This window comes from Syngnathus scovelli, chromosome 12 (genome assembly GCF_024217435.2).
Source record: "Syngnathus scovelli strain Florida chromosome 12, RoL_Ssco_1.2, whole genome shotgun sequence".
Classification (NCBI taxonomy): Eukaryota; Metazoa; Chordata; class Actinopteri; order Syngnathiformes; family Syngnathidae; genus Syngnathus; species Syngnathus scovelli.
Genome location: NC_090858.1, coordinates 4217135 through 4233037, shown reverse-complemented (window position 1 = coordinate 4233037; position 15903 = coordinate 4217135). Strand labels below are relative to the sequence as shown.

The 15903-nt window shown below is 43.9% G+C and overlaps 1 protein-coding gene across 2 annotated transcripts in view; it reads left to right on the top strand.

Moving 5' to 3' along the window:
• mgmt (O-6-methylguanine-DNA methyltransferase) overlaps positions 1 to 15903 on the top strand; it is a 160273-nt gene that overhangs the window by 9901 nt on the left and 134469 nt on the right. For both annotated transcript variants that reach the window (XM_068652650.1, XM_049736759.2), the window contains 2 exons: positions 134 to 207; positions 1616 to 1722. The gene's annotated coding sequence lies outside the window, so the exon portion shown is untranslated. The remainder of the gene's footprint in view (positions 1 to 133; positions 208 to 1615; positions 1723 to 15903) is intronic.

The following is a 15903-nucleotide window of genomic DNA, read 5'->3' as shown; positions in this document are numbered from 1 at the left end:
GAAAGAGAGAGAGAGAGAGGAAAAAGGAGAAAAAGAACCTTGCTTGTTTTTCAGATCACACTAAGAATAAATCACGACTGTTTAAATGTAGAGGATGCATGTGACTGACTAATCTCCCGCTTGCACATCACAGGCGAGCAGGCGGAAGGGTGGAGAGGCGCCTCCTGACCAGTTGGTGGTGCTCCTGCCACAGTCAATTGCTGCAAAGTGAGCTTCCCCACACACGGCACAACACAAATCATGCACATGTAGATTTCACTTCAACAATCCTATTTGTTGTTTTTTTTTTTCTTCCCCCCCTCACACTCTTTTCTCAGCATTGGAAATGTTACTAATTCTAGACGATTCCCTCCCCTCCTCCCATTGCGTGTATTGCATACAAGATGTAGTATTCATGAACGCACACGAGCACAAAAAAAAAAACACGGCTATCCATATGCATGTTGGACTATTTTCGAATGTGATCGCATACGTGCCAACTGAATGTAGATTTGCAGCGTGAGGCGTAAAAGTAGCACTCAGACTTCTGCCAAGGCCGAGAGAAAGGCACCTTCAACGCAGCGCTCGCCTACGATGGAATTTTGTTCGAATTCATCATGCATGCTTTTTAGTGAAATAGAGGAAAATGTTGCCAAATTTGCAAAAACGCATGGCGGAATTTTTTCGGGGGCTACTGTCATGGGGCCTTTACTCGTGTCAGCACCTCGTTGGGAAAAACAGACGTCACAGTATTTAAAAGTTGAACTTTTAAGATGAATGTTGTAAGGTTACCAGAAGAAAATGATTGTGATGCCAGAAAAAAAAGGGAGTACATAGGTGCAATGCTACATGACAAAAATCAAAATACAATGAGTAGCATTTTTATTTTACGGCAAAGGGAAAAAAAAAGGAAAAACAATGTTCTGAGAATAAAATCGTAAAGAATAACAATAAAAAAATGGTAGAATGTTATGAAAATAGTCAATTGTACAAAATATATATATATTTATTTATATACCTTGCACTTCAATTTACTGTCACTCTTGAAATGAATTTAAATTCCACTGAACCCCAAATCTACACATTTTGGGAGTTGCCTTTCATAACGGCACTATTGTAGACAAATATAATAAAATAAATGTTTAAGAAATAAACCAGTTTTTTTCATTGCTATGTTTACTCTGGTATTTGTATGTTGGCTGAGTTCTTTTAAGGGGCGGGGCCTTGTGAGTGATGTCAGAAGCTTGAGTGTTTTGAGTTTATTTGCACAGTTCAATTATCTTTTTTTCATAATATTTATATTATTGAGATTTTTATTCTCTCGGAACATTAAGACTTTATGTCAAATGTATCGTAGCCTCGGCATAACAATATAATTCACGACGACGCATTTTGCATTGCAAATCTTGATTTTATTGAATCAATTTAACAACACGTTTGAAACTCATTAAACTTGATCAATTCAGTTGAATTGATCCACATCTGCACCAAAACTGAAATGAGAATTTTTGGTCAGCACTCCAAAAATTCCCACGCTAACACAGTTTGTGTGGACGTTTACTAAATAGTAATTAAAATAAAAAAACATCTTACTTGAACGTAACCCAATCCTCTGTGTGTGCGTGTTTCTTTCCAGGACTTGTGTGTGTCTCCAAAAGTGGGAGTGACAGAATAGGGGAGAGACATTTGACAGCTGTGCTCCCCGGGTTCAAAGGTCGTGTCAAGCGGTGGACGAGTCTCAAGGTAAAGAGCCTGACGAGGGTCCGCCCGGTCAATGGCTATCGTTTCGGGGGGCCCGGCTGCGGTAATGGGACCTCACTCATGTGTCAGCAAGCGCACCCAGAAAAAGTGGGGAGAAGAGATTGAACTTTGAAACGGTCCAATTTCCAGCGTCGAGGCGTCATACGCACGCCGTGGGCTTATCAGTGTCTTTCCGCCTGTCCGGCCGCTCATGCCTATTTTCTCACACTCTTGTCATGTAACGAGTAAAAATACTGTGACAATAGAAGCATCAAACCTAGCAAAAGAAAGGGAGCCCCCCCCCCGCAAAAAAATAATTAGCTTTTTCTGTCCGAAGTAGGACAACAGTTGGTATCACCAAAAAAAAACAGTTTCTAACCCAAAAGCGGAGAAAATGAGCTCCTCCAGGGCAGGCTCGCCCATGAAGTAAAATCGAAAAGAATATCTTAAGAATGTCAAAAATTTTAATAAAATTGAGTTGAGCAACTCCACAAATAATTTTGAGCTATGCGAATGTGAAAATATTGTTTTCCTGCATTTCAGAACAAAAAGTAGTTCAGAGAACAAATCGTCCCTTGTATCGTCCCCCCAACTTAGGGATCTATGTCAAAACAATTCAGCTAATCGTTTTGCCCCCAACAACTTGCTTTTTTTGGCTAGCTCGCACTGTTGTCATAAATTAATGAATGTATTAGCCTCCAAAAATACATTTTTTACACAATATATAATCTTCTGCGTGTACTCAAGTATGGCGAGCAGGTACTTTATAAAAGACTGCTTTTAGCCTTGGTGTGAGCTCCGAGCACACGCGCGAGCGTATTCCAACATTCCCGCCTTAACCGTCCCCCAGCTCGGGGAGTTGAATGCGCCCCCCCCCCCCCCTCACTGGAAGACCCTGAAATAAGGCCTTTATCAGCCAGGCCCACACAGTATCAGGGGGCTCCTCGAGCTGCCTCTGATGTGAAGGGGAGATGGACGCCGGTCGGCCGGTCCAGCACCAGAACGGGATTGGGGGGGCATTGGAATTAAGCAGGCATCAAACAGGAAGAGCCAGCCATTGTTGATGCATTGTCTCGTGTTATTTTAACCGGCTTAGCGCGAGAGCCTCTTCATGCTGGAGTGTTGCGGGCCGGGCGCTGGATGCCGATGATGATAAGTGGCGCATTCTCTGTTAAGACCGCTAAGCTGCCGCGCTGGCTCGAGCAGCAGCAGCCAGCCGACTGTGTGCATGTGCTGATTTGGCCCGCGCGGCTCAAGCCTTTTTTCAATAGGTTAGCATGGTCTTATCCTGTCAAAAGCGCTGACTTGGCACTCCGACGCGCGGCCTTTATGGTCTCACCAGTGGGAGCAGTCTTGATTTCATAATGCTGACTTTTTTTTTTTTTTTTTTGCAAGAGATTTGATAGAAGGGGTGGGAGTGTGGGGTGGTGTTCATGTTTGTAGTGGAAACCGTCTTATGTGAGGTCAACTGAGGTCATTGTCAAGATTAAAAGTTTGGAAAGAGTATTTGAGAAATTAATTTAGAATGGCATTTTCCGTTTCAGTCCGTCCGTTTATCATCATTTGACGTGATGCGGCCCTCTGCTGGCAGTTTTTTTTTCATAATCTTGTTTCATATTCATTTGGGGTTTTTCGGTTTCGATTTGAACACGATCATTAAATATCTGCTCAAATATTTCTGCTTAATTTATAATTCATTCATTACGTTGCAATTGGTTTGCTGTGATGATTAACACACTGCAACTTTGACTCCCCCCACATTATGATATTCCAAAACATAATTTCCCCATCATTTCTTTCAGCGTAGCCGGAATATTCTCCACACGTTGTAAAACAGCACAAGCATCATTTTCATAATGGCCGCAAAATATGTAAATAGGCACCATAAACACACATGGCAGGGGAAATATGTTCTGCGTAGATTCAAACAGCTGCATTTTATTTAGCAAGCCGGCGAAGATAGTCGGAGGTTTAATTCCAGTCTGTCGTATTCGGGGCCCGTTAAGTGGCGTCGTATGTCTTGTCGCTGACACCTGTTTCAAGCGGCCATGACGTGTTAATAGCGTAACCATCAGGATTTTTGGATTGGTCCGTCCGTCTGTCATTTCCCCGATTTTTTTTTTCTAAGTGTAAATATCATTAATTTGCATCGATAAAAATATAATCTTCTTAAAAAATGAAGTGACGCGAGTCCAAATGGCCAGCATAGAGTGTAAATAACGTAATCTGGCAAATAATAACACCTCGTCACGAGGGCCAAATGTTTTCGGGGCCGGCGTAAAAGGCACGCTAATCTGAATCAAAATGAATTGACGCCAAGGCCCCGTCGCCGGCAGTCTCCGCCTTCGCCGCCGCCATCTCCTTCGCAGTAAATTTTCACTTCTGCACGCACGCAACTGATGCTCGGCGGACACCTCGCCTCGCTCTCGAGCTGTCTCATTACCCTGCCTTTCAAGTGGCGGGAGAACAGACGGGGGTGAGAGCGACGAGACGGCGGCACAAGACGACGAGGGGGCAAGGAGGAGACGGAGCGTGTTATTTTTCAAACGGCGTTTTTTCTCTCTCCTTTTTTGCCCCCCCTTCGCCTCTCTATTGTTTGCCGCGAGTTCACACCGATTTTCAAAAAAAGTCTCACTTCCTTTTCTGACAGATGTGGTGTCATCGCTGCTGTTTAATTAAAAAGGAAATGGAGGTGATGATTGCAACACAGACGTGATCTGATATGATAATGTATTTACAATCGTTGAGATGAGCGTCATTAAGGATGTGTCAAGGACAAAGTCACCCTGGGAATTTTGCTGGGGGTCCGGAGCTGTCAAGTGTGTTTTTTTTTCCGAGGCGGCTGTTTGTTGAGATTGTCAGGTGGCCATGACAGTCACAATTAATAATTTGCGCACACGCACAAAGAGAAAAAAAAAAAAAAGATGTGATGGCGTTTTATGTTTTTTTTTTCTTCCTTTTTTTGAGCCACTTGTAAATGAAAGCGGCTTCATACCTGCGAAAAAAAAAAAGATGAGCCCCTCGATACTATGCAGTACTCCATTAGGAGACGACTTTGAGTTATTTTATGAATGTTTCATAAGCATATGGAAGCTTCATCAAAACAAATTGTTTCCATTTCGAAAATTACCCGCAACAATCGCCGGCCGCACCTGCCTGGGAAGGGAATGAATAATTTCCAGTCGTTTTAATTGCTTATGTGACAGCTAATCATCAAGGCCTTCATTTATTTATCCGGCTTCATTTGAACTTCCTGCTTGGTTGATAACGTATCCAGCCTTGCTCTCTAGAGTCGTGCTACGCTGATTAAACTCTAGCTACAGAAAAAAAAAAGCTCCCACCACTATTATGCAGATTCCTGCCACTGCAAAAATAACATTCAGAAGTCAGTCCACACAAGACTCTGATAAAAGTATTCAGCTTATTTACTTTAGACTCTGAAATTTATTGCCCAATGATGCGGTGGACGCCATTTAAGAACTTGAGTGCTTTCATCCGTATCAGACGTTATAATCGGCGCAATTGTGATGTTAGCCAGCTAGCTTGCGCAAGCTAGCTAGTCTGCTCGGCTGCTTTAGAGTGCCTCAGCGTTGGCCTTGAGTGCAAATGTCACACGGATAAAGGCAGAATAGTGACGACTTATATTTTTCAGACTTGAATGATGTGAAAGGCATAAGATGCAAAATGAAAAGTTTTTTTTGTAGATCTTTTTTAGATTAAATGAATCCTGTCTCTTTTCAAGTCCAGAAAAGAAAGAGGAAAATCAAGTACACAATTTGGTCAAATCTTCTGATGCGCTGTAACCAAGTATTTATAATGCATATCAGTCAGAATTGTAGAAAAAACTTGTTGAGGGTTGCGAGATTTGAAAGTTATAGCGTGACATGCCGCCGCGGTGCCTGGGGGGGCGGCTCTTGCTTGTCTTCTCTAATTGTGCTCACGATGAGCAGCCAGGCTCCAAATGTCATTTTAATCATGTCGCCGTTTAGGTGGCAAATACATCAAAATTGCCCAACATTGCCTCAAATCAGAGGACAAGCTCGAGTGTGGAGTTATGACGACGACGAACATCTGCACGCCCCCGACTCTCAGAAGAAGCGGCGCATTAGGCCCCGATGTTCCCCGTCGCCGGTGGCTCGTCTGCAGCTGCCGGTGGCGTGCCGGGAATCGGCGAGGCGGCTATGGGGAAATCAACCACCGCCCCCCCCTTACGCGTACACACACCCCTCCCCGCGCTCTCAGCGTCCCAAGCATGGCCATTAACTGACTGCCAGCAGCTCTGGGAAGGCGAACAACAGATGCCAGCCACTGAAAAGCCTCCAGCTCTTCAGCTCGAGCAATCCCAACTGGGCCGGGACGGGCCTCTGTAGATTTTTGGACATACAGCGAACAAATGTGGACATGAAAAGGGGGGAAGAGGAGGGTTGTCGCCGAGGTAAAGATTTGTTAACCCTCTTGAACTTGACAAGAGACGGCACCCAGGCGCAGATTAGCCCCCTCAAAGCTGGCTTTGGTACGCGTAAATATGGCAATATTGGTGTGTGCACAAGATGGCACGGTGAACGGCAAGTTTGAAAGACCGTGTAATTACACAGTTACTTAGCCTGTGATTACACTTTTCATTTTCTTCCCCTCGTCAATTACCTGTCAGGAGAAATGACTTTGTCATTGAGTTACTTAAGAGTTGGGTGGAGTAGGTAAGATGGGGAAAAAACATCGAGATTTGAAAACGGGCTCTTAACGTGAACTCGGAAGTTTTTTTTTTTTTTGCTTCTGGTTAAAAGGCAAGCTGCATTTTCTTTTTTTAACTCTGTTTGCGGTTCTACAAAATTTCCTCCTGCAAGTTTTTCACGAGCGCACATGTTAAAGCCATCAAATCGTGTCGACGGAAAGAAAAGCGAACGATTAAGCCGTTAATGCGACCTGCGGGTGTCAAGGTCATTTGCCGCTACATTACATACTTAGAGCGGAGGAGGCACTTTGACCACACCGACAAGGAAGCGGGGGAAGCGGCGGAAGTGAAGGTGTGGATCGCCGAGGGAGGAGGAGGAGGAGGTGTGTGTGTGCGTGTGTGTGTGTTTGGGAGAGCACAAAGCCTGGGTAAACACAGCTAGCTCTGCATCTGGAACCAACTAAAAAGATGCTTAATAATGCAGAGCCGTGCAGGCGGGCCCTGTGCAGCTGTTGTGTGCGCAGGACCATGAAAGACTCTCCATCTGACAGCTGGCTCCATCTAGCTGGCTTCATCGCCCTCTTCCTCTCCTTCATCCCTCCATCCATCCCTCTCTCCTTCGCCGTCCAGAGCGGCCAAGAGACAGCAGATTAGGGATTAACCAATCCCCGCTTTCCTCGCCCTGTCCCATCTGCCAACCGGCCAGGTCCGCGACGCCGGGGAGACAAAAGCGGGAGGACGTGACACCGGCTAGGAATCGGAACACGCTTAGCGGCAAAGACTTTGACCGAGAAAGACGGTGACGACGTCGTCCCCGAACTCGAGGCGACTTTAACAATTTAAAGAGCGGCGCCATGATACACGCCAACGATTGCGTAATCTCATGCAGCATTCACCACTCTGGATATTCAAGCCAAGCTATTTTAAAAAGATATTTGAATCATTTTAAATAGTTGCCTATCTATATATATCTCATTATGTCGCCGTTTTCACCATTAACGCCAGATCCGTAATTCGTGGTACGGGGCGACGACGTGAAAATGACTTTAACGCCGCGCACCTGAACAAAGCTGGCAATCGTTTTAAGGCGGCTAAAAATACACTCTTGTATTTTGTCTGGAGAATCAAAGGCGCCACTCGTCTTTTTTCATGGCGTGCCAGCTCACATTTGGCAGTGAGCGGAGAGCACACTCGCAGAAATAATTGCTCTTATCTGTGAGACTTAATAAAAAAAAAAAGCTGCTTTTCAAGCGGGAGAGCGCTCCTCGCAAAGTACAGTAACGGCGCTTATATGTTATTATAGAAGAGGCCACATAGTGAAGCTCTTTTTTTTTTTTTTTTTTTTTTAATGACAGCGCAGCCACTGCAGTGACATTAATTAGGGCCTTTTTCTGTTTAGCTTTAAGAGAGATGTCTCGTGAAAAGGCGAGGATATACCGTTATTTAATAGCATTACCATATCATAGCTTGCTTGAAATTCTTGCCTTTAAATTCTGTTATTCAAATCTCCAAGAATTTCTTGGTTGTCTTGGCCACCAGGGGGCGACGTAATGAATATTCTATTTAACTACAAAAATAGTTTGTTACATGGCCAGTTCAATGGAAAAGTCGGCTAGAAAAAAAAAAATTAAATAAAAATATATATATTAAAAAATATATATAATATATATATAATGACTCGGAATAACACATTCATGTCTAACTTAGCGACTTTTAAAAACAAGTATTGAATAAAGTAACTAAATGACTCTGTCAAGGCATTGCGACAGAAACTAACTTCTAAATCCAAGTCATGTTCACTTATTGAACACTTTTCTTCCTGCACGTGTTTTTATTCTGTATGTTTTAGTGCCGGAGTGTCGAGTAGCAGCGGCAGCATTCCCAGCTCTTGTTTCATATCTTAAAAACGATTCAAACTTAAGGGACCGAGTTCAGCTCAGCCGCTTGGGAATTCAGGAAAAGCAAAAAAAAAAAGAATTAAAAAAAAAAAAAAAAAGTTCTGTCTCCTGCAGAAAGATAGCGGGTGTCTTAACAGGCCCTCAGCTGCAGTACCTGGCTCCCTGTGTGCACACCTTTAAATCACACCCAGGATAGTTGCCTTGTCAAAGCTCTTTCCTCTCTCTCTCCTCTCGCATCTGAGAAACATTAAAACGCTTCCTCATGCAAGCCCGAGCCTCCCACAGGGCAGCAAGCGGGAGCAGAGCCTTTCTCTCAGGCCCGGCATCCGGGGAGGATAGCGCTCAGTACCGCTCGGAAAGTCCCAGCTCGGACAGCGGTGGTTAATATTTTAATAGCCTACGGCTCAGGCGGTTATCGTCGCCGTGTATTCTTGTTGGTGGCTTGGAAAAAAAAAAAAAAAAACCCTCACTCGCTCACGCTGTCTTTCTCACAGTTTAGAACCCGATTTGAGTTTTTAATTATTCGTTTTTGAATTCCCTAACCGGCTCTCCTCTGTTCTTTTTCATTTGTGCGCCGCCGTTTTTCCAACACTTGTATCCAGGGAATGTCTGATAGTGTCCTACTTAACTTTTCACTTTCTTTCCTGTGATTTCTCATCTTTTTTTTTTTTTTTTTTCCCCGAGCACCCACTCACCACCATTCCGAGGGACTATTACTGATCAATCCTCCAAACACCTGCGTTTATATTGATCACTCGTTCACTTTCCCTTCCCTTTGCGACTGAAAGGAAGTCTTGTCAAGCTCAGGTAAAAGTGAGCCAATCCTCTCATGAGGACTATTCGAGTCCACGGGGCTTTGTTTTGATGTGGTCCGCCGTGGAATAAGACTCATTGATGCCACTTAGCAACGCGGTTAACCCACGCGGGTAGAGCGAGCATAATTTAGGCCGAGCAAAATCATTTTAATTGCCTGGATTAAAGCGGCGCCTTTGCTCATAACACAAAAAAGTCGTGCCTCAAATCAGCTTTTCCTATTGGCGTTAACAGAAATGCTAAGAATCTGTTCCAGCCTTCCCCAAAAAGTCACTGTAATGTATTTTTAATGAGGAAAAAAAAAGAACTTTTTGTTTTAAAAAGTTTTTATAAAACATACAGAAATGGAAGTGACAGAATAAAAAATTTTTTTTTTGTCACACCTAGGGTCACATTATAAGAGACAGACAAATATATTGTTTGATGAGATGTTTCACTCCTCTCATCTTATCAGTACAGCACTAATATTACTTATTTGCATACGATAAAGTTAGTCTCGTTATTTTGCTGCGCCGTTTATATTGTGTAAAAATATTGTTTAATATGTCTTTCTATCGCAAAAAAATCTTATTAAGGCAACACCTTGTATGTCATGGCAAAGTCATGAATTTACCGTTATGTAAAAGCTTTGTGCTTGCGCTTTAAATCGGCAGAATATAATTAAGTTTTAAGGGGAAAAACAACACGTTAAAACACTCTCTGGTCCTAAATAAACCAACTATACGACTCTTGATGGGCACACCAAACAATTTCCAGCATTGAACGGGTCTCCAGATGCAACTTTACAACTTTTTGTTGTTTCTGCTCATCAGCACATAAAGCGAGACCCCCCCCCCCTCTCTCTCTTTCACGCCCCCACCACCTCCCACGGCCCTTCATTTAAAACTAATTACAACTAGAGGAGGCGAGTCAAGTAAGATAGACACAACATCTGCATGTATGCTGGTTAGTGCTCTCACTTGACTCGCTGGCGTATGAGTCAGTGCAAATGCAAATGAATGCATTACAGGGACCTCGCTGTGTGTGTGCGCGTGTGTGTGTCGGCCGCTCGGAGCCCGCCGTCAGCACAGCCTGCAGGAAAGGGTCCGGGGTTACGGCATCAGCTGCAAGCGGGAATGAGAGTGGCTGAGAGTCAGACAGACAGCGCCGTGGGTTATTATGTTTGAGTCAGAGCAAACACTCCCGGGAGCACCGGGCCCTCCAAAAAAAAAAGAAAAAAGTAGATTGCAGTTACAGTTGTAACACAATCACAAAATAAAGCTCGCCGCTTCTAAGAGCAAATTTATATATGCAAGAGGGTGAGGCTCAAACAGCATCCGGAATAATTAATTAGACAAATCTCATCTGGGCACACTTAATTGAAGTGCGCTAAACACGCCGAGCGCTCTCCAAATGGAGAGGACGGGTCAATCCGAACCTCTGCACCTTCCGTAATGAAAGAGAAAGAGGAAGATAATAGCACACATAACCTGCGGCAATTAAAGGGCTCGGGAATGTGGTGAACAAGCTTTGCCCTCTTGGACACTGTTGACCCCCCGGTGCCCAACAAGACCCCCCGGGGAAATAAGCACTTATTAAAAATGGAGGAACGGGTCCACAAATCCCACCGAGGCTGTAATATGCTATAGAGTAATTTAATTCTACTTACATGTATCACTTGGGCTCACGTGCCGAGCGGGAAGCAATTCGGCATTTCATTTGACAAAATATGACCTGTCGAGAGACGGAATAATAATGCGTGGAGCGGGGTGATTTCGAAATAGACGGGGGGGGGGGTGTAACAAAAGAATAAGACACGCAATGACAATTACGCGCCTTATTCTTTTCCTATTTTCTTTTTTTGTGCTTTCTCGCTGCTCCTTAAAATAAAATAATAACCCGCCCCCCCAAAAAAAATCCTCCTCGTCTACTTAAGGGATTATTTTGAAAGTCTCTCTTTACCCCGCAACAGACTGATGAAAGACACGTCCGCGCTTGATTTGATCATCCTTCATAAAACTAGACAAAAAAAACAATAACAAAAAAAAAACACAGATATATATATAAAAATATATATGGTGGAATCACAAGTCCTGGCATGGTTTGGGGAATATTGGTTGTACCCTCCTCCAGAGTGAGGGAAAATCCCTTCGGTGTGGCTGCGCTTTTTCTTTGTGCTGTGTAGTTTCACCGCAAATAAACATACTGTCTGTTATTGTGCTCCCACAAGAGCCGACGTTAAAGAAGTCGACTTTTCCTTTGCTCTTCAAAACCAAATACAGGTCAGCGTCCTACATAAGTTTTGCTGCACTTTTGGAAAAAAAAAATCTTGCCGCGCATTTCTTCACACTTTTCACGCAAAATGGCTGAATATGCCTTCAAAACGGAAATAAAGTTTGTGTGCCGTTAGCGTTGATTAGCTGTAGCGTTTTGTAATTATTGAGACGTTTTGAAAAGTGATGATTATTTATTCCATGGCTTGCTATGATACAGAAGTACGACTTAAATCGATCCCCTCATCCTTGCAGAGATGGTTCTCATAACCATAAAATGTTTGTGCCTAACTTGTAAAGTTTGTAAAGAGGGTTGTTTGTAACGGAAGGTTCCATCGTAATTTAAAATTTCTCTCAGAACTTTTTTTAAAAATGTCAACAATTTGCTATTTTAGCAAACAACATTGCACATCATTTAAAATGATGCAGCGGGCCTGATCTGGCCCCCGGACCTCGGGTTTAACACCCGTGGCCTTAAGGCTCAATTTGCGAATGTCACATGACCAAACCCAGAAAACCGGCGAGCCGTGACGGTCGTTATCTGGGCCCTCAGTCATTGTGATGTCATTCTCAGTCTTCAGCAAGTTGCAGTATAAAGCAAAATGGCCGCCCCCCTAAAAAAAAAAACAGATCGATTTGTCATCTTAATTCACATTTCACAAACGCAATATGCCGTGTTGAGACTAGAACATACTGAATCAAAAATCTTTGACTCAACTTCCCCCTTTAAAGCATTTTTTGTGGTTTAATCCAGCAGGACGCGCCACTTTTTGTCAAGTAAAGTTATCGCATCAAATCAGCCTTGATTTTGTACGAGTCGCCAGCAAATTCCTGCGGGGCCCTGTTGACCATGATGATAGCTACAGATGAACATTTAGGTATGAAACAGGAGGGACCCGTGGCACTATGAATAAAACAACTGCTGCAGGGGGAGCAATTTGGGACATCTGATGAATATAAAAATAAAATAAATAAACAGGCTCCTCTCGAGCATGCACGCTCGCCTGTCTCTGTGCCCCGTGGACACATAAAGGAGTGCAAAGAAGTGATAGGACACGGGGGGATAGGGCAAGGACACACGGCGGGCCCCGCCCCCTGGTCATCGGTGACAGGAGCGGGGGGACGTTAAACACACAGCGGGCTGACGCCACGCTTTGATTTAGCACTTTTGACTAATGTTACTAAAAGGAGGGGGGGGGGGGTTCAAGCCAGCCTGAGATGGGATCAGCAGATCTGCTCATAAAGACGCCTCAACTCGCGCCAGCCGGCTTCTCGTTTGCGTGGCAGAGAGCGGGGTGGTCCGCCGACCGGAGAGAACAATACACAAAGGGCGTCTAACGATTCCATATTGATGGCGGGTAAATGGCTTAATTTGTCTGCGGTGAGGGCTGTATTGACTCCAAACACATGATTTAATACATATTAATATTAGATGAAACACTCATTAATGGATGCATCAGACAAACCGTAATATTGTGTTGGAAATAGATTGAGGCCGTTTTAACAATTTATGCTGGAGTTCCCCCCCACCCTTCCAACTTTCACTCATTAAAGTGGTGCAATGTGGATGTGGAAACAGCAGCACACTCACACACACTTTTTTTTTAATATATATAATAATGTTTTCATGTCACTATTCTAAAAGATATTTTTAGTCAAAGTCGTCCAAGTCACTTAAAATAATTCACTTAATTACCCAATATAATAACTTAAAAAAAACTCGATTAAAAAATGATTAGCTTTAACATGAAATTGAAAAAAAAAACACATTTGACTCCAAATATTATTTTTGAACATATAATGCAGAAAGTAAATCACAAGATAATTGACACAAACAATAACAAAGTATATTCCCCTCGTTACTTTCCACCCACATCGTGTGTGCTTCATGTCCATCGCGTGCCTTCACCTTTTATGAAGCTTGCTGCAGAAGAAGCAGCAGCAACTGGCCATTTTTTATATGATTTATTTAGTATTTTTCCTCCAACTTCCACTCAGGAAATTGGCCCACTGTGGATGCAGGTAAATGCCCCCCCCCACTCCCACACACACACACGCACACACACTCGAGCGCCTTTCTTTCCAGCTAGTTACTCTGACTGTGGGCTGGGAGCTGATCTGTGCTCCAGACACTTTCAAGTCTACTTAATGTAGCCTACACGGGCTTCACAGGCTGTTTCATGCGCTTATGGAAAACAGGCCTTTGAAATCCCTGCGCAGCCCAATCTTAATCTCATTTGTGAATATGAGCCCAGCCACGACAGGACCAGGACCATCCCTCGTCTTCCTAAAGCGCCGTTTCATTTGTCAGAAGATTGGAAGGGGGGGGTGGGAGTCGGGCGCTTGACACCAGAGGAGTGATTTAATTGATTTTAATCACACACCTGAGATAGGACGGGAGGCGGCGGCGGCGGCGGCAACGGGACCGCCCTCCGCCATTATTCCGAGGGCCCCCCCCGAAGCTGCGGCGTCCTCCCCTGTTTGTTTTGAGACGTCAGCGATTTGACGGATACGATTTAGATTATGAAGCGGCAAAGCAAGGCCGGAATTTCAAACGCGACCTTGGACTTATTATGCCGATGAGGGCTATTAAAAGACGGAGCCCGTCACCTGGAAAAAAATCAAAAATAGATGGAGCCCCGCGATATGGATTTGCAAATGTTGCACCCTTGACAAGTTCGACTTATCGCCTCCAGCCGACGTGTCGGCGAGGACGTTGCGCAGGCGATATTCAACTTTTTGGAAGCGCGCAAAAGATGAATTCCTCCCTTCTGCCTCCTCAGGAAGTCTGAGGCCTTCCCTCAGCGTGCCAGTAATTTGTTATGAAAATCTCCACCCAAATGCGGCAAGTGGGGGAGGAGAACGCAGGACCACGTTGTTGCAAGCCATTACTTGGGAAAACAGTTTGGTGAACATTATAATGCAAACCCAGCCTGAGAAGTGAAGGAAAAAAAAAAAGAGGCGAAAAGACAGCCTGGGGAGAGAGATTTAAATATGTAATCAACTAATATTTCATTTATTTGCCTCACATGGGAACCTGACCATTTAGCTGCGGCGCAGTCAGATCTAAACCTCTCGCTTTTAATCAGGCGGGCCGGCAATTATGCGGAGATCTGAGCTAGCACAAAAACAAAAAGTCACTTCTGTGTTATTAAAACCTCGCAATCCGGGTTGAAAAAAAAAAGTTTTACTTTGCTCGGCATTTTCTGACGCACGCTTGGCCTCATTCCTTCATTCGCCGCATCTCGGAGAGCTCGGCGGAAGGCTGCGTCGTATTTTTTTTTTTCAATTTATTACCTCCCCGACTCTTGCTTGAATACAATGGCATTCATTCTTGATGAGCCCGCTGTCACTTTTAATTTCTGCTCGTTCGCCGAAAGTGAATGACAGTTGGCCGCCGTCATAAATATAACATGCGGCGCATGAATTTTGCAGGGAACAAGAATGGGAGGCTCCCGTTACTAATTCCTTTTCAAATGTTTAGATTTACAGCTCTTCTTGTCGGCTGCATCTTTCTCCAACTTTGTGGCAGAAATACATTTCCATCTCATTAATGAGCAATTAAGGAAAAGGGGGCGGGGGAGAAGGCTGCATACTCAAAGACGGGTTCGCCGCTGTATCTTTTGCAAGTTTTTAATTCCATACTGCTATTGCAGTTTTTTTTTTTTTACAGGTATTATTACCGTCTTTATTCCTTTCGCAACATCTTTGATAAATATGGGCTTAGTTGGTTTGGGAGTTTTTTTTTTTCCCCCCCTGTCCAAATTATTAGATAGACGCTTATGTACAGCTATTCCGAACATTTGACATTTTGTTACACGGAGATCTTAAAATCAAACTTTAAGGCCTCAGTGGCGCTCAAACAAAAACGAAAGCGCTTCTTCGGAATGAGGCCTTTAGCATTCAACGTCGATTTGTGTAGAAGGCCCGGCGTTCCGGTTCCGAAAACAGATTGGAAGTGTGTGTGTGTTGGGGGGCGCTGTTTGAGTGAGATGAAAACGTTTGGATATGCTCAAAAGAAGGCTTCTCTCAAAGGCAGCGCATCCTCAAAGAAGTTGAGGGAATCTGCTATTCTTTTTAATGTCTGCAACGCCGCGGAAGACATGAGCTAATGTACGTCCTTGTTGTGGTTCTGCCGTCATGATGTATCACACAGGTCTCCATTAGCCACCGGGTATCGGCAAATATCAAATAAACGTCATTTATTGGACCAAATAGATGCTTGTTGTGACTCTTTCAAAGGAAAGGGGGGGGGCGAGTGACAGCTTGTTAGCCGCTAATTCAATTTATGGTGTCGGCTTTAATTTAAATAACATCACCTATGCATGCCGGATGGCGTGAAACTCACGAGTTTAAACACAATTGGTTCTCTACAACAAAAAAATCCCAGTTATTCTTATTCGGTGACATTAATTTGAGCCATAATGGTGGGCAAGGTAAAAAAAAAAATACATTTGGCATAATTCACAGACATGAGAGGTGGTAGACAATAGGCAGCAAATCAGCGGCAATCCAATTTCCATGCCACCTCGTCTAGAAGCAAAATGTC